This window comes from Mesocricetus auratus, unplaced genomic scaffold (genome assembly GCF_017639785.1).
Source record: "Mesocricetus auratus isolate SY011 unplaced genomic scaffold, BCM_Maur_2.0 Super-Scaffold_100023, whole genome shotgun sequence".
Taxonomy (NCBI): Eukaryota; Metazoa; Chordata; class Mammalia; order Rodentia; family Cricetidae; genus Mesocricetus; species Mesocricetus auratus.
Genome location: NW_024429204.1, coordinates 6,020,697 through 6,043,514, shown reverse-complemented (window position 1 = coordinate 6,043,514; position 22,818 = coordinate 6,020,697). Strand labels below are relative to the sequence as shown.

At 40.4% G+C, this 22,818-nt stretch overlaps 2 long non-coding RNA genes across 3 annotated transcripts in view; one reads left to right on the top strand and one right to left on the bottom strand.

Annotated features, from left to right (window-relative positions):
- Positions 1–16,126, bottom strand: part of LOC106021343 — an 81,332-nt gene extending 65,206 nt beyond the window's left edge. For both annotated transcript variants that reach the window (XR_005870486.1, XR_005870487.1), the window contains exon 1: positions 15,706–16,126. This is a non-coding gene — a long non-coding RNA (uncharacterized LOC106021343). The remainder of the gene's footprint in view (positions 1–15,705) is intronic.
- Positions 7,234–14,200, top strand: LOC121133603. Its single transcript, XR_005870489.1, has 3 exons — positions 7,234–7,514; positions 13,464–13,545; positions 14,128–14,200. It is a non-coding gene; the product is annotated as an uncharacterized LOC121133603 (long non-coding RNA).
- Positions 16,127–22,818: the final 6,692 nt, after the last annotated feature.

Genomic DNA, 22,818 nt, shown 5'->3' with positions numbered 1-22,818 from the left:
ATTCAACCGACTTTCTAGTCCAAGCTTCCAAACTCTTCCACACCCCTCCAAATAGTAAAACGGGAGCCTTCACCACAGCCACCCACTCTCTGATCCCAATGTCTTAGATGCCTTTTGTTGCTGTGATGAAATGCTATCACTGAAAGCAACGGATGTTAGACATTTCTGTTGCCTGATGGGTCCTGAGGCATGAGAGTCTATCATGGCAGGGAGGCATCTTACAAACCCCAGTGACGGGCTGCGTGCTCTACATGGCCCACAGACCTTGATTTTAGATGTGTCAGCAGAGCACAAGGTAAGCACTAAAGGGGGATGGAGAGAATGGAAAGACGAAAGGAAGGAGGGGGTGGGGGGAGGATGAAGGGAGGAAGGAGGTGATAGACTGTAGCATGCAAAATGTGAAAACAAAGACTGATTGATAAACTTTCCATGCCTGGTAAGAATGTCCTGTCAGTGTACGTGTGAGAGGTGTGACTTCTGTTCAAATCCAGCATTCTAAATTATTATTCATACTTGTCAGGTGATTTCTCCACAACGACCCCTATTTGCCTTTTCACTAAAAACTTTATATTAAAAATCATGACACCGACACCCTGCCTTGCGTTTGATCTTTCCTTAACCTATTAGAAGAGAAAACCATAAAATAGGATTCGCCTTCCTCAAACTTGGGATCAGAATGCTTTGTGTTTCAAAAAGTCCTTCCAAGAGAGGGCATATTTTTAATGATCAGATTATTTACACTGAGATAATGACTACCTCTAGATTAATATTTTTCTTCAGACTCAGAATAATGTAACAGTGCTGTCATTCCTCTTGACCTTTACTGTGGGTTTATGCTTAGGTGTATAATCTGTTTCTATTAAGGATACTCACAGCTTGAGACAGACAGTATGATACCATTGTGGGCAGTTCTGTTGCGATTGTCACTCACCATGAGTGTCAAAGTACTATCCCCAGCCTCAACTGCTTCCCTATGGAGAACCAATAGCCAGTGACTGGTTGGCATCACAGAAGTCCCAATGAGTGCTTTGGGGACACACCAGAGTTCTACACCTCAAATGGCCTTTTGAGTCACCTGGGTTCACTTATCAAGTTCTCTCCCTTGTCTATTTTAGGTCCTTCAATCCAGCATAGAAATTTTCCCAAGAGACCAACTTCAGAAGGTTTTTATTTTGCCAGTTCTGTTTTCAGATACTTCTAAGTATTATTCATGATAAATTCATAAGTTTGAGCACCGCTTTAAGTAAAATATCTAGCACTGACACGTAAGAATAGTTTTCCAGAAAAATAATCATTTGTCAGTCTAAGCACAGTTCTCACACCTGTAAAACAACAATAATGGATTATCGGTATTCACAAATGCAAAAAATATATACTTAAAGGGATTACACAGCAGTAAGTACTTTCATTAACCACCAAATATTTAAGTTTTGGATATTTGTTTTATTTGTAACCTTATATATGTCTGGGTGTGTGTGTGTGGGGATGTGCACAGGAGTGTACGTGCCTGTGGAGGTCAGACGAGGATGTGGATCCCCTGGAGGTGGAGTTACAGGTGGCTGAAAGTCACTTGACATGTGTTTGACTGGTGCGTTGTCAGTCAAACTCAGAGCATCATCAAGTTCTTTCCAGCACTGAGCCAAAGCTCCCCCTTTTGTCTAATTTTTAATACGTGAACTATTTATTAAGGAAGACAAAAGCATTACCTTGTAGAACGGTCCGTCTAAATTACTTTTTCTCCCTTCACATGCAGTGCTGAATGAATTCTTCTGTTCTGTGAAATTGTGGTTGCCTCAAAACTGAATTGCTCCAAAGTTAAATAGAAAGAGAATCGACTCACACATATTCTGGAAACCGTCACTAAGCTACTGAGAATTGGAGGCTAACAGAGCTCACAGATGGAGGCAGAGGAGCCAGCCCATTTTTACAGTCAAACTTCCTGTCTTCATATTCCACCTCCCTGGTACCTCTCCTCCCCTCCTCTTCCCTCCCTTCCCCTTCCCTCCTCTCCCCTCCTTTCTTCTCTGCTCCTGTCCCCTCCTCCTATCCTCTCCTCTCCCCTTCCTTCCCCCCCTCTCCCCTTCTCTCCTCTCTCCCTTCCCTTCACCTCCTCTCTTCTAATCTCCCTCCTCTCCCCTCCTCTCCTCTTCTCCCTCCTTCCTCTCTTGTCCTCTCCTCTCCTGAACCCTACTCTAATCTCCTTTCCTTCCTCTCCTCCCCTTCCCTCTCCTCTCCTCCTCCATCATGCTGTTAACCTCTTTACCTCTTCCATATCCTTCGACTTTTTCTGTTCCTTTTCTCCTTGCCTCCTCCCCCCTCTCTTCCCCTGCCCCTTCAGTGTTCTGCTATCCCCCGCCCCCAACAGAGGGTGCCTGAAATGAAAGGACCCTGGTGCAAAGCCTTCAACACTGTCAGCTCCAAGCTGCACTGGGACAGAGAGACCTGAGAAGTCCTCTCTCTTCACAGCTCTAAAGGTGACAGGTCTGTTAACACACCCCTGTCACAGAGAAGGAACAGCATGGTGCAGTGTGGTAGGGGACTTTGCAGTAGGTGGAGGGGACAGGGGACAGACAGCCCATGTGATAGAACTACTGCCTCACTGCTGACATGGACCAAGAGCTGCTCCTTCTGAGGGAGGTTTAAGTGGTTGCAGGGGCTGGACACACTTAAATAATGTGCACCACACCAATGCTAAGTGAAATCTCAAAGACCCAGGGCACATGGGGGCGGGGAATGACACACACACACACAACTACATAAGCAGTTTGGTGTCTTGTCAGTTGTGCGGTCATTAGAACCAGGACAGAAGTGGTAAACCAACTTGAGGAAAGGAAGGAGAATCCAAGAAAATTGCTTCCCACCAAAATCCCATGTTCTTAGGACACTTTGGACTCTGTAGGAGTGGGGAGGAGAATCCTGAATTGGATATTTATAAAATGGACCTGGACTACATTTTAATAACCAGCAGCAGCCAGAAAGTTACGAACTCAGACCAAGGTTTCATTACTGACACAAAACCAGGCAATTCCACAGAGCCCGCGTGAAGGAAGTGATTTAAAAGAATCAGACCATTTTATATCCCACTGAGTTCAAAATCCTCAATAACTAGCCACATGCCAGTGGGTAATTGGACCTGTGAATTATTTAAGTCGAGTAAAAACTGAAAAGCATTAATATCCATGTGTATGGACCTGTACTAAACGCGGCGAGTGTAGTGAGAGGCTGTAGGGGCAAAAAGTGCAGGGTTTGGTGCCAAAACAAATTCACTGTAATTGCGATTCATCTCCACTGATAATGTGTGATCTGGGCAAATGCATGTCCCTTGAGGTTCATATGGTCTAAAGAGAGTGGTAGCACCCAAGACCCACACAGATCCAAGCAAGATGGGGTCCCAGCACTGAGAGTGGAAAGCAGACACAGAGTCCCGCCCTAACTAGGGAGCTGTTTGTGACTCATAACCCTTCTTTGTCAAGGGGTTCCTCATATGTATTCCAATGAACAGGCTAACAACACAGCTTCTGCCTGATTCTTCATGTTAAGAAGTTCAGTAATGGAGACCATTTGCCATTTAGTGGGGGAAGATGAGACCCTGGCGTGAGGTCACATGTCACTAGTCCAAGCCAAATACCAGCTGAAGTGTGAACAAATATGTAGCATGAACCATGAAACATGACTGAGGAGTAAGCCTTCATATGACCCTACTTATTCACCTTCAAATGAGGCAAGTCCTGTGGTAATGAAATGTTATCATACACCCTCACACAAATCTCAGAGATGTGAGCAAGATCAGCACCATCGGTTTTTTTTTTAGGCATGAAGCTTTGAAAGATTTTGTTACATGATGATAAATGGCTAGGACAATCATAAGAGACATTAGACTGGTCAAGAGAGCTATGACAAATGATAATGCCACAACACGTTAAAACTACTATGTAATGTCTAAGAAACTTGTGTTTTGTGTAAGCCATTGTGTCGGCACAATGCTTATCTAATAATGTGTGAAACAGAATTTATTCTACATGGAAATCATATGCTGATAAATCAAGGCACCCGAGTCTTCCATGCTTCCTTGCCTGTTAGAAGAACAAAGAGTCAATAAGAGTAGTATCAGAAACATGGCATTTTGGGTAATAGCGTTCAAATATCATCTTTTCCTAATTACTCTTTGTACTACCAAGTAATATGTAATGTGCTTTGGATCAACCTGTCATAAATGGTGCTTGGGTGACCTGCTGCATGGGTTGGTGTGGCCAGGAGTGAAGCTTGGCCAACGCCATGTAACAGGTGGCGCTGGAATGAGAAATTCTCCCGAGTCAACCAGTATCTTTCCTAATGTGGAGAAAGGTGAGTTTTCAACTGATTGATTGATTGATTGATTGATCGATCGATCCTTTGTGTTAAGCTCATAGCAGGTTTTTCATACGTTATCTAGGATATAGAGAATGGAAACTGGTTCGAGACGTGGAGACAGGGCATGAAACAGAAACTAAGTTCAGAAAGATGACACTTGGGACTGCAGGGACACTTGTGCCTGCTGCTAACCTCATCAGGGTTTTGTCCAGTTAGACAGTCGAATATTCCCCTTTTCCAATGACTTCAGTGACTTTTCAGGAACTTGATGGGAAAACTGTTCAATCGAGAAGAATCATCTTGAGCAGTACAGTGAACAGAAATATGAAGAGACTTTTGCCAAGTTTCCCAAAGATCAAAATACCCATGGACACAGAGAGGCCGAAAAGGGCCAGTCCCAGAGCCAGAATCTGAACATGGATACCGTACCACGGTACTAGAAATCCTAACGGAAGAAATGCATAAACACAAAGAGCCCAGGAGAAGTGAAGCCATGTTTTCAGAAACGAAGGAAAGCATCTTTTTCCCCCTGATACTAAATGTGCTGCCATCTGTCTTGCTATAATATCAGTTTCATTTCTCTAAACTGCTTAAATATAAAAAATACACTGAAAAATTATATTTAAAGGAAATTAAGATTTTAGACCCTAGACAGTGATAGACACACCATAACAGATGTTTTTTCTTGTAGATATTTCTATGATAAGTGGATCCTCTAGTTCAAAGAATATTTTGTACTCATTCTGGGAAATGAGGAATCCACATAAGAAAGGTTTATGAGTGACTGAAGATTACCTCAGGAAACTATGACGCAGAAGGTACAGGGACTTTGAAGCATGCCAGGGGTGATGCTAACGGCCATGGGAAGGGCAGGCTTCCCTCTGTCCACACAACGGCCAGGAAAGACATGGCCCATGTTGCAAAAAAAACCAGAAAATACAAAGTTGGCAGGTGATAGGAAGTTAGGGCAGTTCTCCTCCACTTTGGATTCCCATCCTCACAGAGATCAACTTTCAAAACGGTGACTGTAAGAGAGATATGGTTGCAGAAACTGCAGGCTAGGGTTGGTAAATCTAAAGAAAGATGCTGTCAAGTGGAGTTGTAGTTGTTGATCCAGAATAAAAGAGTGGACCCCAGCACTAATGCTCTCTGTGGAACCTACAACAGGAGGGATAGCGGAAAGCTTTTGAGTCTCGCAGGAGCAGGAAATGGAACTCAGCGCTATGCTGTATGCTCAACATGCATGAAGCCACAGAATGGATCGCCAGAATCCTCCACCAAATCCACAAGCAGAAACCCTTTAAACTCCTGTTTAAAAATTTCGAGCCATAAAATTAGACACTAGCAACTTGGGTTTTGATTTATATGCATGTAAGTACAGAACTTCCTACTAAATTAGTTCAAGATCTTCAAGCAAAGAAAGCATATGGGTGTTAATGGCAAAAACCTTCAGGCGGGTGGGTCTCTCTTGAGTTTGAAGCCTGGACTACATGGGGAGTTCCATGATAGCCATGGATATGCAGTAAGAGCCTGTCCCGAGACGGAAAGAGAGACAGAGAGAGAGAGAGAGAGAGAGAGAGAGAGAGAGAGAGAGAGAGAGAGAGAGAGAGAGAGAGGATCATTGGATCATTCAAAGCAAGCAAAGGTTCATCAACAATAAATTCTGTATCACCAAAGGAATTTCTGTTTATACATAAATAGCACAGAAAGGAGACACAAGTGCATTCCCACTCTTTCAGTTACTAATTATATGATGGGTATGAACAGATATAACAACACACAGATGCTATTCAACAAACACTATGAAACTTTTCGCACAAAATTTTACGAAACAGAATGTCACTACATTTATTATTGCCTTGTAGCATAAACGACGTTTATAGTTACAAGAATCGTGAAAGGGATCATTGTGCTCTACCTGTGCTCTCTGCGGTGTTTTTTCTCTTCCATCATGGAGTAAACTGAAGTCATAGATTAGAAATGCTAGTAGTGCAAGACGAAGAGATCAGGGGAACTTAGCCATCAGTTAGATAAGAGACCTGCCATGACGAAGCAGTAAACTTTCCACTGAGTTACCATACGCTTTGGGGAATGGTTAGCAAACCAACTCAAGTTCCTCTCACTAATTAATTCATGGCGACTGCACCAGGAATTTCACTCCGTTCTTCAAATATGTGTGAATTTTAAAAGTGTATCAGCCGAGCCGCTGATACTTAGCTGTGTCATCATTTTGAATTCCTTTGACAAGTGGAAACATGAAACAGTAGCATGTTACAATCAATGGACAGTTCCAACACAGCAAGCCACATAAGGAATTAAGTTGATTAACTGTGAACCTAGCAAGGAGTGATGAGGCATATAGCACTCAAGAGGCTGAGGCAGGAGGATCATGACTTTGAGACCAGCCTGGGCTGGTCTCAAATAAAATAAAACAAAGCAAAACAATAGCGGATGTAAAACCCAGATATCAGTCAACATGCAAATGAGCATAGGAAACTGATACATTGAGCCAGAGATGCAAATTTCTCTTGAAATTGCTGGGCACCCGGCCAGCTATGGACTCCAGAGCTGGGCAGCAGTTTCAGAAGGGATGCTGTGTCGTTGTACCTGATGCTCAGACCAGGAAGACTGAAGTGCAGTGTAAATGGAGTTTTCCGGGCACCAAAATGTAAATGGCGTTCTTAACTGGTCTAGATTACAAAAACCCAGAGTCAGATATAGAGGGAAATGCGGGGAGATAGGAGAGAAGGAACAAGCCACAGCACACCTCACCTCCTTAGCATCTCTGCAGACAACAGAGCAAGTCCCTGTTTCTCCCTGCTTACATCCGGTTTCCGCCAAGCTACCTCACTTCCTCTCCGTCTGTACAGACCCACAGACCTCTGCCAGCTAGTGGCAAGCCCCATTCTCTGACCTTCAGACAGGCTTTATTTGTGCAAGCGAGATATCACCATAGCGCAGAACGGACAACAATTTGCCTGCAGCGTTAAGTGGCTACATCCTACAGTTGAGTGACTGTTCAAGTGGACCCTGTAACCCATCATTAGAGTCCAGGTCACTAAACCCAAGCTCCAGTGTAAGACTGACAACTGAAAACACAGAAATCAACTAACGTAAGAAATAATGCATACATGTAGAAATCTGAAGGTAAAGGTGGAAAGAACGTAAGTTTGTAAAATGAACTTTCAAATTTAGCTTTCCAAGACATCTGAAATTTTATATAAACCGTTTCATATAAAGATTCCTTGTTGGTAAGAAATAAAAATTTAAAATGAAGACTTGCCATAAGGTACAAATTTTTCTTTTAATGAAAGCGATATTCTCTAAGACTCCCTCCTAAGAGTTTATTTTATACATTGACCAGTTTATTCAGCTTTGCAGTGTACAAATTAGTGGCACTCACAGGATTCTTCCGTATCTATAAAAATGAGGTTGTGCATGTTTCCTTTCTTAATGTATGAAAGCTACACAGTTTAGGTTACACTCGTTTGGTTTTAAATTGTTTTAATTAAATTAGTGTTTCATTTAAAGAAAGCACATGTCCATGTTCACATGTTCTCAGTCCATTGTGGCCACAATGGCCCCGAAGTGGTGTCTCGTGGCTACAGCTGTGAATTCCCTTCCGTTCCTGTGTGTGCGTGCGTGCGTGCGTGTGTGTATGAGTGTGTGTGTGTGTGTGTGTGTGTGTGTGTGTGCTGACTTTCTGGCAGCCCTCACAGCCAGCCTTTGCCTCTCCTCCAGTCTACAAGCAAATGTGAAAATCATGTCTTCAGATTTCCTGATCTATTTATTTTTTTTCCTCTAAGCATTGCTTTGCCTGGTTTCCTGTTTGCCTTGCCCAGGATAGCAGCCTAAGTTTGAGGTTCCAAACAAAGGAAGGCGCACATCTCTCAAGTGCCTTCTCTCTCAGGACTCTGACTTCTTAACCTGGGAGCCAAAGATGTGACTCTTTTCTTCTCTATAAAAACTAAAATGGATCTTTCTGGAAAGCGTTCCTCGTTCGGTTTCTGATAGCCACAACCCTGTTTTTCATTCTCTCAACACAAGACAGATATTCCTTTTAGCCTGTGCTCCCCAAATTAAATGTTCACAATGATGATTCATGTTCACAGTGATGATTTTGAATACACAAAGGGCACATCTAAATGTCAGCTAGTTACCTGGCTTTTTTCCAGTAAGATTCAACAGAATTAGAGATGGATGGAATGAAATAGTAGAAGACTACAAATTCTACAACATTTAAGATCAGCCAGCATTATAAAGTTAGAATGTGAATTTTCATGAGACTGGGAAATTATTGCATTGTCTCCGTTGTAATTAAATTACAAAATTTCTATTATCTGTACAGGGATTTACACTTGGTAGGCACTCATTAAATACATTTATTTGTATTATAATTATTTTATTATAATCAACATTTTAAATTGAGAATCTATCTTGTGGTAGATTTATGGCATTTAAGATAATAATAGTTTTAGATGAGGTCATAAGACCAGGAGGTTTCTGTGAAAGGAATCAGTTTATAATAAACCGAAGCAATAAAAACTTAATAGTAGTAAGAGATATAATCAGCCATAAAAATAACACCATAATCCAAGAACGGAGAAGAATCTCATCAGATCTCCTTTGTCTCTGTCTGCCTGTCTGTGTGTGTGTGTGTGTGTGTGTATGTGTGCTCTCATGAGTATCTGTACATGTGGGAGGTGTTCATGTATCAAGGTGGATAAAAATATGTGTGGAGACCTGAAGTAAACCTCAGATGTAATTGCTTAGGATCCAAGAAGCTCATTTTTTGAGACAGTGCTTCTCACTGGGCAATAGGACTTGTCAATTATGCTAGGCTGATTGACTAGCAAGTCCCCAGTGTGTTCCTGTCTCCACTTCCCTAGCACTTGGTTGGATGTCACGCACGGGCCACCATGCCAGCCCCACCCCTCCTCCCGTACACCTGACTCAGGGGATCAAACTCCCCTTCCGGTGCTCATTAGCAACTGGGATATCTTCCCCAGGGCTTAAACAGATAATAACTATTTAATAAGACCTTTATTAAATGCGAATCTTATCTTTACACATAAAAACATGCATTTGAAATAGCAAAAGGGAACTCTAGTATGTTTACATAATGGGATAGGGTTCCGGCCTTTAAAAAAAAAAAGGCAAATGCCATTGTTTGTGATAACTTCATTGTATATCAGTGTAGGGGGAGATCACTGCACTGAAATAATCCAGGAACAAAAGCACAACTGCTATATGACTTCACGTATTCTTTTTTCTGGTTTATTTATTTATTTGTTGTTTTTTAGAGATAGGGTTTCTCTGTATTGTTTTGGAGGCTGTCCTGGAACTCAATCTGTAGACCAGGCTGGTCTTGAGCTCACAGAGATCCACCTGCCTCTGCCTCCTGAGTGCTGGGACTAAAGGAATACAACACCAACGCCAAGCTGATTTCATGTATTTATGGAATGTAAAAAATAATTATAAAAGCAGAACAGAGTGATGGCCTTCCAGGGGCCTGTGGCAATAATAGTAGGAGAAATTAAAGAGTGTAAATTCTGAGTTAAATAAAAGCAGTAAGTTCCAGAGGAATTTTATATAATATGGTGACTTAAGTTAATAACAACATACTATGTTCTCTAATATTTTGAAGAGAGATTTTGTGTTCTCTCTTCCACAAAAATAATAGACACTTCATCTTTATTTAGTCATGCCCAAAATACACACCACAAATATATACCATTTTTGAATTGTAAAAGTAAATTTAATTGTGCTTTCATTTCTAATGCATTTATGAAGATAGCAACTTAAACATGTACTTTTCTGAAACAAATATATGTATATAAAGAGATTGGATATAGATATAATTTCAGGAAATATAATGGTTTATTGATATTTAAATTCTTACTTCTCAGAGCAATGCATTTCTTTTGTCAACAGTCAGGATATTAATTAAGAACCATGGATTCTTAATCTTTGATCAACCAACTGCAGATTGGTGCTATATAAAAAAAGCACATAGTGTTAGTGATATACGAACATTTCCTTGCCATTATAAATCACAGTATTCCAAGCATTACATGGGGGTTGCATTACATATGTATATGTGCTACAGTGTCTAGAGACATTTTAAACTATGAAAAAAGATGTGCAAAGACCCTGTGCACATAGTATGTCACTTTGTGTGAAGGATTTGGGTCTCCCCATGTTTTGGCATCCATTGGTATTGGGAAGTGATCTCTGGCCTGCACTGAGGGATGACCAGGCTACTAACCACAGTCTCTCATCCTAACTGCACTCCACTGCTTTGGATTTTACATGTGGAACATCAGAAGAGAGACAGGCAGAAAGCTCCAGAATACTTGAGATTTTCTTCCATGAAACCAACAATCAACAAATTCTTATTTTTTTCAAATAGTTTTTATAAAGATATAAGATTTACAGTGGTATATGCCTTTAATCCTAGCACTCCAGAGGCAGGCAGGAAGCTATCAGAGGTCGAGGCCATTCTGGTCTACAAAGCTGAGTTCTAGGGCAGCCTGGGGATACATGGAGAAACCCTGTTTCAAAAAATAAAAACAAACAAACAACAAAAAACCAGATTTATGTAAAATGTAAAGAGATTATTTTAGAATATTACAATGGTTATTAAGTACTTAAAATTTTTTAAACACGATTTTAATTTCTACCTAATATTTGAGTTAGAAATATCTCATACATGTAAGAAGTGTATACACAGAGAAATAGCTAATACATGTAAGAAGTATACCCATGAAGAGATATCTAATATATGTAAGAAACACACACACACACACACACACACACACACACACACACACCTCAATGCCTCATCTTCACCCAACTCTCTTCTTGTGGTATTTGTTTATATAAAATAATTAAATGACGCTAGCTTCACAATGGTGCCTGTGCTCCTCAACTATGCTGAAGGCTTTCATGTTTAGGATTGTGACGACTCTTTGAAACAGGTATTATTTTCCTAATTATAGCAAATGAGAAAACAAAGGTCCCATTATTAATGTTGTCATGAGGATAAGGGATCAGATAGGGACTACAACAGGCTTTGCTTTAATCTGTTTCCTTGATGGCTTTGAAGAAAACACCTACATTTCCTTTGATCAATAAAGACCATAGTTAATGTCTAGAAAGCTGAGGATCATCATCAAGGGAGACATTTATGACAAGGAATCACTGTATTTTAAGTATCATTCCCCCATAACAGGAATGTCTGGAAAGGGCCCTTCCTTCTGTTTGTCTCTTTAAAACACTTGATACTCACTCTCTGAAGAGCTTGTCATTCAACAGTTTTAAACTTTTGATGTCTGTGACATGAACATGACTCTAACTACCTCGCATAGGACTTAATGATATGCCTATGATATGCCTTAGTTCTTTGTAGCTTGAGTTCTAATAGGTCTTAATAATAAAAGCTTGGAGTCAGACATAGGGGGAAATGCTGAGAGATCAGAAAGACGAAAGAGCAAACCACAGCCAACACACCTACTCAACTTCCTAGCCAAAAAGAGACTGACCTCCGGTTTCCTCCCACCTCATCACTTCCTGTCTCTGCCCAGTCACATCACTTCCGGTCTGTCTGCACAGACCTCCAGACCTCTATGGTTAGCTAGTGGCTATTTCTGCCTTCTGACCTTCAGGCAAGCTTCATTTGTTAGAATATAAAGAAGATATTACCACAGATCTTGATAAACATCAATTTGGGAAACACTTGTTCAATTCATGGAAGTTAACTCTAGATTAATATAAAAGATCAATACGGAACCAAAAGAATGTATTTTCTTAGAATCAATCAAACTGTTGGGGTCTGTTTGCAAAGTTGTATTGAGGAAAGACCACATCACATCACATATTTTGGCAGCAGAGGACGAAATTTCTACCTCCCTTCAGTGCCCAGGGCAATGTGAAGATAAACCAGAAGATTCTTGGTGACTACTTTCCAATTGATGGATGCCAGTATGAGGTAACCTGCAATGATATCTTGTAAGGGAGCTAGACTGGAGAAAGATTACATTGGAGGGCCTGAGCACAGACTCAGAAGATGAAAGTCTATTCGAACCTTTACCATAAGAAACCCCTGACCCAGGAGGACTGAAGAGAAAGAGAACTGGATTCAGGTGTGTTGAAGTTTCTCCAGTATTGAGTGAGTAAAATCCATGGAGTTATAGCCACCCCACCACCACAAAAAAAAAAGGACAAAGGAAGAAACATAAAAAAGAAACATGAACCATTTCATGTTTGAGGATATGCACAGTAACTTTATGTCTGTGAGGAAGATGCTATTAGTATATGTGGCCATTGGAACATGCACAGACGAGGTTTATGTCTTAGAGGTTAGAGTCAGTTGATGCGAAAAACCCAACTTAGAGGTTGTAAATAGTTCAACATAATACAGTCGCAAGGACAAGAGGAAGAAGAGGGAGTAAAAGAATCCACACGCACAAAATACAACTAAAGGGCTGTCACTCATTTTCCCAATGACAAAAAAAGAGAACTATTAATTTTTGACACCAAGGAAATCATTTGTAACAGCCCCTTTTGCTTTTCAACTCATCCTTAAATTTAAAAGAAAATACTCCCACTCAATTGTTTCTATTATAAGTCAGTTCATCTTTTATGAGTCCATGTCAATGTCTTAGGTTAGCGGTGAAACAGCTAATTCATTCCGTATTTGCAGCCACCACTTCATAGCAAATCTGTGCTGTTTGACTTAGCCTCTAATATGACACAGAACATCTTAGAACCGTCTGCATAACTCTCCCTGCTGTACTCTGTACTTGTGGCAATAATTAGGAACAAGGCTCTTCAAGTTCATTTAAAACACCAAGTGAATTTAGACTATAAGAGGAATATCAGCATAATGCATATATCGTGTTGAACTGTAAGAACTTGGGGACAACAATTACTTATATGTGGGAAAACTACAATGATTTCAGAGTAGTGATACAGAATTTAATTTTACGAACCCATGTAAATTCCAAATTGATTTAACTAATACAGACTGGCCGAATTATGAGTTTAATGCATTCTTTACCATGTATTTGAGTTATAAATCACATTTCTTTTTTTTTTCTTTTGCTTTTCAGGTCATAATTCTCAGACATTTCATCTTCTTTAGCCTTAAGTCTTTTTAATTCATGCCTTCAAATAAAGGACTTCATATACAAGGTCAGTGAAATTGTTGTTTATGATTGAAATGGTTTTGCTACATCTGTTTTAAGAAGGGTCATTTTTCATTTCATTTTTAAAATTGCTTTAAAGTGTTTGGCTGACTGTACAAAATTGCCAAGTGGGCAGCCTACAGTGTACTCTGTTTTCAAGCCTGTCTGTAGTCTAAGAATTATGTATTATTTCATAGACAAAAATACTAATTTGAAACTGTATCATTTAATTATTTATAGTAATCATTACTCAATTATTTTTTCTGAGTAGAGAAGTATAGTTATCTTACATATTTTTCTATCCCTTTATAAGTTTTGGTTGCTTCTGAGAAAAGAAATACAAGTTAATAAGTTAATATTTTAAATCACCCTCTGATAGTACAGACCTTCATATCCTAATATCTGTGTTTCCTGCTAAGTAGGCCTTTGGTTTTGTAATTGAAACAAATGCCTCCACAGAGTACCACCGCTCAGTGTATCTCTCTCTCTCTCTCTCTCTCTCTCTCTCTCTCTCTCTCTCTCTCTCTCTCTCTCTTTTCTCACATAAATGCACATCTCAGTTAAATTGGTACTTATTTTTTGTGTTTAGTATGTTTCCCCCTTTGACGGTCTGCTGAATTCAAAACCTACACAGAGTATTCAATGGTAAGTGTATTTTGAATATCTGAATTTGTGCTTTCCCTCCTGGCATTCCTTGCTCTTGAGCTAAGAGCTTGTCTGTCTTCCTGGGCAGACCAGCTTTGGCTGCGGGCTGGTGAGACTCTGTCCTCCCACACTGACAGAGTACTAAGGAAACTCTGTCTTGGCAAGTCTCCATTCCTGGAGCAGGGGCATTAGCATATACTGTATCGCAGGATTAAGCAAATATTGCCGTCTAAGCAAGTCATAGTTTTCATGAGGAAATTGCAGGGCACCTGGACCCAGAAGTTTTTGTATATGTGATTCTTTACTACACACTTTGTAGAATGACTCCCAAATACTGGTCCCTTTCTAAGTCACAGGAGATGTCAAAGTGCCGTGATGTATGAGTTAAAATGAGGAGGAACTGAGCCCCTAGAAAAGTAAAACTTTATTTATGACTCAAAATATAGTCAAGACAATAACTGCTGATAACTTATTTTGATTGTTACATTGCTACTGTCATTACATGAACACTGTTTGAATGAGGGAAAAAATCAAGCAAAAACAAGTATTTCATTTGGAGATAGTCTTGAAAATAAATTACTAACCTTGATGTCCATCAGCATGCAAATTCTACACAGCCAATGACAGCTCTCATTGTTTAAAGACTGCGTGGGGACGATTAAGAAAAGAATGATGTAATCTAATATGTGATAAAGGCAGATATAATATCCTCTACTGGAAGGCTTTCCTATCATGTCATATCAAAGTCTAGCGAAATGTTGAAAGTTAGAAATGTTATCAAGCATTAGCAGGCATTTAAAGAACCGCCTTGGAATATTTCCGGCATAAAAAGAAAAAAAAAGTATTTCATGCGATGTAAATGAATGGTAATTTTCCCGACTTTAAAAGAGAGAGCCATGCCAGTACATTTCAGCGTCCTGGACCCAATTCTGCAAACATGGAGACGCTTTCAATTTGCTGTGCCTGCCTTCCTGCCTTAGATGGCTGCGATTGCAACGAAATTAATCCATTTAAAAATCTGCGGCTTAAACTTAAGGATTTTCAGTTTTCCCCCTTTCCTCTCTCCCTCCCTCCCTCCCCTCCCTCCCTCTCTCTCCTTCTCTCTCTCTCTTTCTCTCTCTCTCTCTCTCTCTCTCTTTCTCTCTCTCTTTTTCTTAGAATATCAATAAGTTCCAATTGAAGAGCGGATTCTTTTGCAATTCAGGCATGTGCCGGCGATAACGGGCGAGTTGGCAAGCAGAGAGGCAGAGATGGATTAATTATGCAGAGAACATGGAAATTCTGCTTATCATCGGCTAGCAAAGGAGCCCGGCTCACATAATCAGCAAACGAAGGGAGAGGAAAAAAATAACAATGCAATGGCACCTTCCAGCCCATCATCGGGGTTTTTTCCAACCCCCCTTGTAATTAAAAAATAACATACACTTATAGCCCTATCTCCTGTGCCGGCGAGGAGTGGATGTCCACAAAATAATTGCACTGGATATTAGAGCTGGCACCACGGGCTGTCCAGCCTGCTCACCTTCTTTCTCCGTTGGCCTCTCAAGACACTTTGCTTCTGAGTGTAGTCCAATCAGGCTGTGTCTCAAACGACACTCTAGTTCAGTCTCCGAAAATCTTAACTGGGTACCTTATCCGCGCAAACACACATCCATGTATGATAAATATTGGCCATGCTGACTCTGGAGAAAGCTGGGGAACTGATCTCCTGCAGACTATCTGCCCAGTTACGGGGCTCTTTTCCCCTTTTTTTCTCCCCCCTACCCCGATACATCATTTTTCCTGATATATCCTTCAGTTTGCAAGCAGCTGGGCTAAAACAGTGAACCGTGCAATGACCATGCTCGCGTCTCAAATGGAGTCACTTATTTACAACTTTCCTTGTCCATCCCCTTTGTCAACTGATTTCATACACTCGGGTATGCACTGGCAAAAAAAATATGTCTGCGATTCAATACCAGAAATCAGAATTCTGTTTTGTTTCTGTGAAATATGACAGCCCAAAGCTTCCTATGTCTCTAAATGCCAAGACACCACAATAAACCCAGTTCATTGCTTGAAAGAAAATTGCATTTAAGCTTGCATATGTATCCAGGTGTTTCTCAATTTAGAATATTAAACAGGCACGTGAAATGATGACACTTAGGAGTGAAAAGTATAGAGCTGGGTTCCCTTTTGCAATCATAACCCAAATCATTTGTCCTAATTAAGGACTTAAGCCCAAGAAGCTCTGGACACAGCAGTGACTGTTATTCCCTGCAAAGTTATTGTTCAGCTACAAGAACAGGAAGATAAAAATAAACCAACAAAGACAAAAATAAGCAGCACAGGGAGGGAAGCTGTTGCTCCAAAGTGCAGTAAACTGGAATTGGAGAGCTGGCAGGCTCTAGAAATGTAATTTATTCGGAGTTCCGCCAAAGCAGGGGACCAGTATGGGGCGCAGTTTCCACGCTTGTGGGATGTCTTAAGTGACAGCAATACACTGATTTTTAAAACTAATTACTGCTATGTCTGTGCCTATGGCACGGTACACATATGCAAGACATATGAATCCTATAGGAAACAGAGAGTGCATACATGGGCCAAGTAAATGTTTGTGATTACTAACTGCTAGATTCCACGGTGATAAGAAGAGACGGGAGAAAAAGACAAACAAAGGTGCACAACCAAGGGTGAAGGTTACAAGTGAAGAAAGAGTACAGGCAGAAAGAAAACCCCCGAAAGGGAGGACAATAAAACAAAGAATACAGAGAAAGTTACGATGGTCGCAGTAGAGACTGCTCATTTTTATTTCTGCTTGACTTGTAACGCACAAAGTGCATGTGAGTTAAGTGTAAGCATGGCAAGATAATGCAGAGAAAGCAGTCAGTATATGTCCTTGCCCCAAGAAATGCCAAAATTTGGAGAGCTAACTCAGTTCACAGAGCAGAAAATAACTGACCGGGACCTACGGTACAACCACACCAAGCAGAGACGAGCAATGGGGATAATTTGACAGTTCCTTACCACTGAATTCCTACCACCTGTGTCTATTATCTAGTCTCTTCTAATGCTTGCAGTATCTTCAATCAGCCCCTTCCTAAAGCCATGCATGCAATTATTTGATTTTAAACGTTTTACTAATAAAAAAGTATGAAATTAAATACACGGTATGATTGTCTCCCTTGTGTTCATTTCTCGTCCTCATAATTATCAATACATGACAGCCCATGATTACTTATCACAATTCCACATTTCCACATTCCAGACTTTAAATCTATTTTTAATTTACAATTAATAACTGTATGTTTATACTTGATCAATTAATTTTGGGTATAATAAAATCTACCAAATTAAATGTTTCAGATATAAAATATTCAATAACTAATGAGCAGTAATAAGTAGACTCTGCTTGATCCAGTTACTATAAAATATCTGGTAATATTGATAATATTTGGAGAAACAAAGTGAAATATAGGAAAGGTGATCATAAAGTATTATATGAAGTTGTATATTTCTTGCAAAATTGCAAAAGGTTCTGTGATTGAAACTGTATAAATCTGCTGCAAGTGACTCAGGTCCTAGGAATGAATTTCCTCAGTTTACCAGAAGAACTGAGGATCTTTTCAATTATTACCCAGAGCATTGGTTCTATAGGTAATATTTACATTGGGTGATATGGGAATTTTTAACCCTGACTGAACAGTAGAAATATTAGTGGGTCTTTCAAAATAATTCATGCCCAAGCTCAATCCTAGACAAAACTCCAGAAAATGTTATGTATCCTATATGTTCCTACAAAATGCAACTGGGGATATGTGGGTCATGCAGAGATAGCTCAATTAGTTTAATTTATGGAGGTACAAAAGTATGTATATATGTACAGAGAGAATAGATAGATGATAGATGATAGGTAGGTAGAAAAATGAACAGATATATGATAGATGATATAGAAAATGGATAGATGATAGATTGATATAGACAGATAATAGATAGATAATAGATAGATGATAGACAGACAGATGATATAGGTAGATATAGATGGCTGCATAGTTGACAGATAGCTGATAGACAGAGACACAGACAGACAGACAGACATATAGACAGACATGAGATGGAGGAAGAAGAGGAAGAGATGAGTCTTGCGTGCTCTAGCTAATTCCTACGAAGACCTAGACCTGAGGACTGGTCTGTCTAAGCTTATTCATTGAAACCCTAATAAATGGAGTTGAAACCTGCTTAAGGTTCCAATCTCCTCAGGATTATGGAAGTCATTACTGTTATCCAGACTGTGGAGCTGGGACCATACCCGTGATCTACTAGATGCCCCAATATCCGATACACAGACACCTGGTACAGAAGACATCTGAAAACATTTTCTTTGTCTTAAAGGGTAGAGTGAACAGAAGCTATGAAGATAGAGGACTTTGTGCCCACCTGTAACCACAGCCATGTTCCCTGCCACATTCTGTCACCTAAATCTTAACAGTGTTTAAGCTTTCCAAAGGGTTTCCCAAAACCTGAGCTCCACATGCTATAGACACTGCATACCTTAGAAATCTTTTATTGCTTCCTGAAAACATGTCTTTTCAAAAGAGAACAGAGATAATAGAATTCTCAGTAACTGTAAGTGGATTTGTAATCTACCCGTGATTAAAATTATTTTAATCATGAAGTAGAATTCTCGTTAGTGTTGCAATTTTAATATTATCAACCCCAAAGTGCCTTGGTGATTGATAATATAGAGAGCGAAACCCTATATTATAGTAATTGAATTTAAAATGAATTCACCATCCTTTTACTTCTCAGTATGGTACCTGGTTATTAGAAAACAATTATTTTTGCATGTCTCCTAATGCCAAATACACTTGGCCCAGGTCATTCTGGGTCAAGTTGCTGTTGAGCCAGTGGCACAGATAGCTGCAAATCTTGATGACTGTTTCTCTATTAAAATATATGATTGCCACAAAAGTGAGCTATAGCCAAGGAAGGCCCAGGGCCTGAATTTTGGGAACATTTGGCTACAGTTTCCATGCTGAAAACTGTGCCCTAGTCCTTTGGATCTCCATGACTTCCTTGAGGAACCATCCAACAGCCCAAGAACAGCCATGTGACTTGGAGGATACGGTTTCTGTCTTCCCACCAGAGCCTGGATGCCCTATGTGGAACTTCCTTCACTGCATTGTAAGTCCTTTGAGGGGAGTGTGCCCCTTCCTAAATTCAACAAGTTGAGCCAGCCCCGCATGTCCAACTGGTGTCCTTTGTTATCCCTACTTAAGCTCTTACAGGGCCATGTATTGCACAACCATAGAAGGATTTTATTCTTCTCTTCAGCTCCCATTCCGTCCGCCCCCCCCCAAGTCCTCTTGTTGATAAGACCTCCCTTCCACGGGCCCCTCATCCCACACCCTCCCCACACACACTTTGGGAGGGAAAAAATATAGTACAAAAAAATTCTTCCATACTTGACTCATTTGCAGATTTCAGCACGCTTGCAAAGAGCACACCTGTTGTGCTGTCTGGATTTCCTTTTCTGATCATAGGCTTCTGGCAGAGTGGGGGGGGGGGGGGGGGGAAGAGATCCTTATCGGACACTCTTCACCGGACAATGCATTTTCTTCGCCATTTGAATGTATCTGTGGAATGCTTGAGTGATTCATTACAGGAGATTCTGAAGTATGACAATGGGCCACAGAAATGACTGATGCTATCTTCTTCCTGATTTCATTTCCCTGATCCTCTTCATCCCTTGGCCTGTGTACCTCGATTAATTAGAAACCAGGGATTTTCACTCATCAGCTGATGGGTTTCATGCTCCACTCTGTCACAAATCTTCTGCCTTCACTATCTCTCTTACAGCCGCTGGCTGCTTTCAAAACTTCCCCCCCTTCCCACCCACCCACCAACCCCCCTTTTTTATTCCTTTTTGAACACAGTGCTTTGTCACTACAGGTTTAGATCTTTCAGAGATGCAGACTTTTTTATATTATTATTAAAAATATGAGATTAAAATTAAAGTTAAAAAAGATTCAAAATCTCCGATGGAGTTAATCCCCATCCAAATGGCACTTGCCCCAAAATGAACTTGTGGAGGAGACAAAACATGAATGTTTCACAGCTCTCCACTTTCCAAGTTCTCTTGTCTTTTTTTTTTTCCAACCTATCGTCATTGAAGCAGTTAAGAAAGACTGGAAAAGTATCACAAATATGATCTGTGTGCCTGAATAGTTTTGCTTTGTTTTTTTTTCCCCCAACAATAGAAGATAAGGCATTAGGAACTTCTTACTACATCTCAGGTTTCTTTGCATTTTGGAAGCTAAGAATATGAAGGACAAAGAAGAGTCATTAACATTTGGGGATCCGTGTTCTTTTGCTGCCCTTGCCAAGAAAACTGTGCCCATGATTGCTAGGAGGCTTCAAGAGAGCCCTGGGGAGACCTGAGGGCAGCTTCCTGTATCAAGACCATTCTAAAGAAATCCAGTGTCCAAGTTACTGATTCTTTCTTTTTTGGTCAAAGGCACAACCGTCAGGAAAACTACTATGTACATGACCTAGAGGTACATGAAGTGACACACCCAACCACACTGTCAAGACCCCGTAGTGTCTTCATTTCCATGTACTACTGGCCACAACTCTGGTCAACAAACTGTCACAGACTTTCCAGAAAGTTATTTTTTTTCTTGTCATCAAGCTAATCTCCAAAAAAAAAAAAGAGTTAAAAAAGATTTAAAATTTAAATGGATTTCATATGCTCCAGATAAATTTCTTCTTTTTTTATATGTTTTAAAAAGCCTCAGTAAATACAGAACGTAGGATCAGGAAGAGGCCAGGAAAACACCACATCAGTTTCCATAGACATAAAGAGAAATCTGCGACTTCTTTGAAATCACTAAAAATTCTACACCAGGAGAACACAGCCCATGGAATCAACTAAGTGTATGGTGCACAGGCTCTCACAGAGACTGAAGTGGCGAGCGCTGGGCCCGTGAGGGTCTGCACCAGGTCCTCTGCATACCTGCTGTGGCTGAGGGAGCAGGGTCCTCCATGCATGTGCTAACAATGGGAGCCCAGCTGTCTCTCACCCTCTTGCCTGCTCTTGGGACTCTTTTCCACCTTCTGGGTTGCCTTATCCAGACCCAATATGAGAGCTTTTGCCTTGTGTTATTGTATCTTGTTTTCGTTGTTTGGGGCTGTTGTCTCTTGGAAGTCTGCTCTTTTCTGAAAGCGAATTTGGGGGAGAAGTAAGGTGTGGCAGGATCTGGGAGGAGTGGAGACAGGGAAAACGTTTGTCAGCATGTATTGTTATGAGAGAAGAACATATTTTCAATAATAAAAAAATATAAACTTCGCCGGGTGTTGGTGGTGCACGCCTTTAATCCCAGCACTTGGGAGGCAGAGGCAGGCGGATCTCTGTGAGTTCGAGGCCAGCCTGGTCTACAGAGCCAATTCCAGGACAGCCTCCAAAACAATACAGAGAAACCCTGTCTCGAAAAACCAAAACCAAAAACAAAACAAAAAAAATATAAACTTCTACTAAATCATACTTGGCATCAAGAGTGCTCGAGGGTGAACAATCCTACTCTATTTCAAGTAGCCTCCATTAGAAATGAGGAAATGGGGAAACAAAAATTATTGTATAGATTAATACCGTTAGTAGGTGGCCACCTGTGATTTCTACCTTTAAAATGGGTAAAACACTGCCATTCCATAACTGCATTTCTAGTGGACCCTCCAAAACACACTTTTCTTTAGCAGTGAAATGGTGGGAGAACAGTTGGAAAGTATTTTATTTAACAACAACACCGTGTGCTGATAATCTGGAATATCATGCCCATCTGTAAGTTTCCCTAATTTGTCACGTCTTTCCCTCACTGTATCAATATTGTGGTAGAGCCACATGCTCCAGAAATACCTCCTGGTGCCAGGCACAGGCACTGAGCTTCAGGATGAGGGAAGACAAGGTAGCCTCACATTCTCAATCTGGGGACCAGGGTGTTATTTCTAAGTTGGCCTTAATTTTGACATCTCACCAGTGTTTCCTTGTGACAATCCACGGGAATGTCCCTTTTAGATGATGCATGCTGGTCACCTGTTTGATTAGTAAGAATCTAGTTCATCATTATCCCAGGAAAGTTCTTCAAGACAATTTTCATCGTGTATAATTTGATGTCTAACTGGCCTGAGAACCTGGAAGGTGTTCCTTTCCTTTAATATAACAAGTTAGAGGTGAGGAAGCTGAAGCATTCCCAGAGTAATTACAAAGAGTGACTCCAACAATCTTTTTTTTTTTTTTTTGCCTAACAAGCAGATATAAATTGAAACAAGAGACTGCATCAAGTGATAATTTCTGGTGGAAATATGAGGACTTTGCTTTATTCTTTCCACACCTGTTAAAGTAACTGACTGGCAACACAAGGGACTTGGAACTTCCCTTTGCTAACAGAGCCTGCATTTTCAGCTTGAAATCTCAATCACTTTCTTAGGATGAGTAGTTAACATAGGAAGCAGGCTCGTTGCTAGTCCAACACCCCAACCTTAGTGTCTGAGACAAGAAACATGATGGTCGTTGTTTCTGTTTTGGTTTTTGTTTTAATTACGTACAGTAGGGGAAAGGTCTTAACACTCTTAAAGATGACAAAAGTAGCTCCCTAATTTA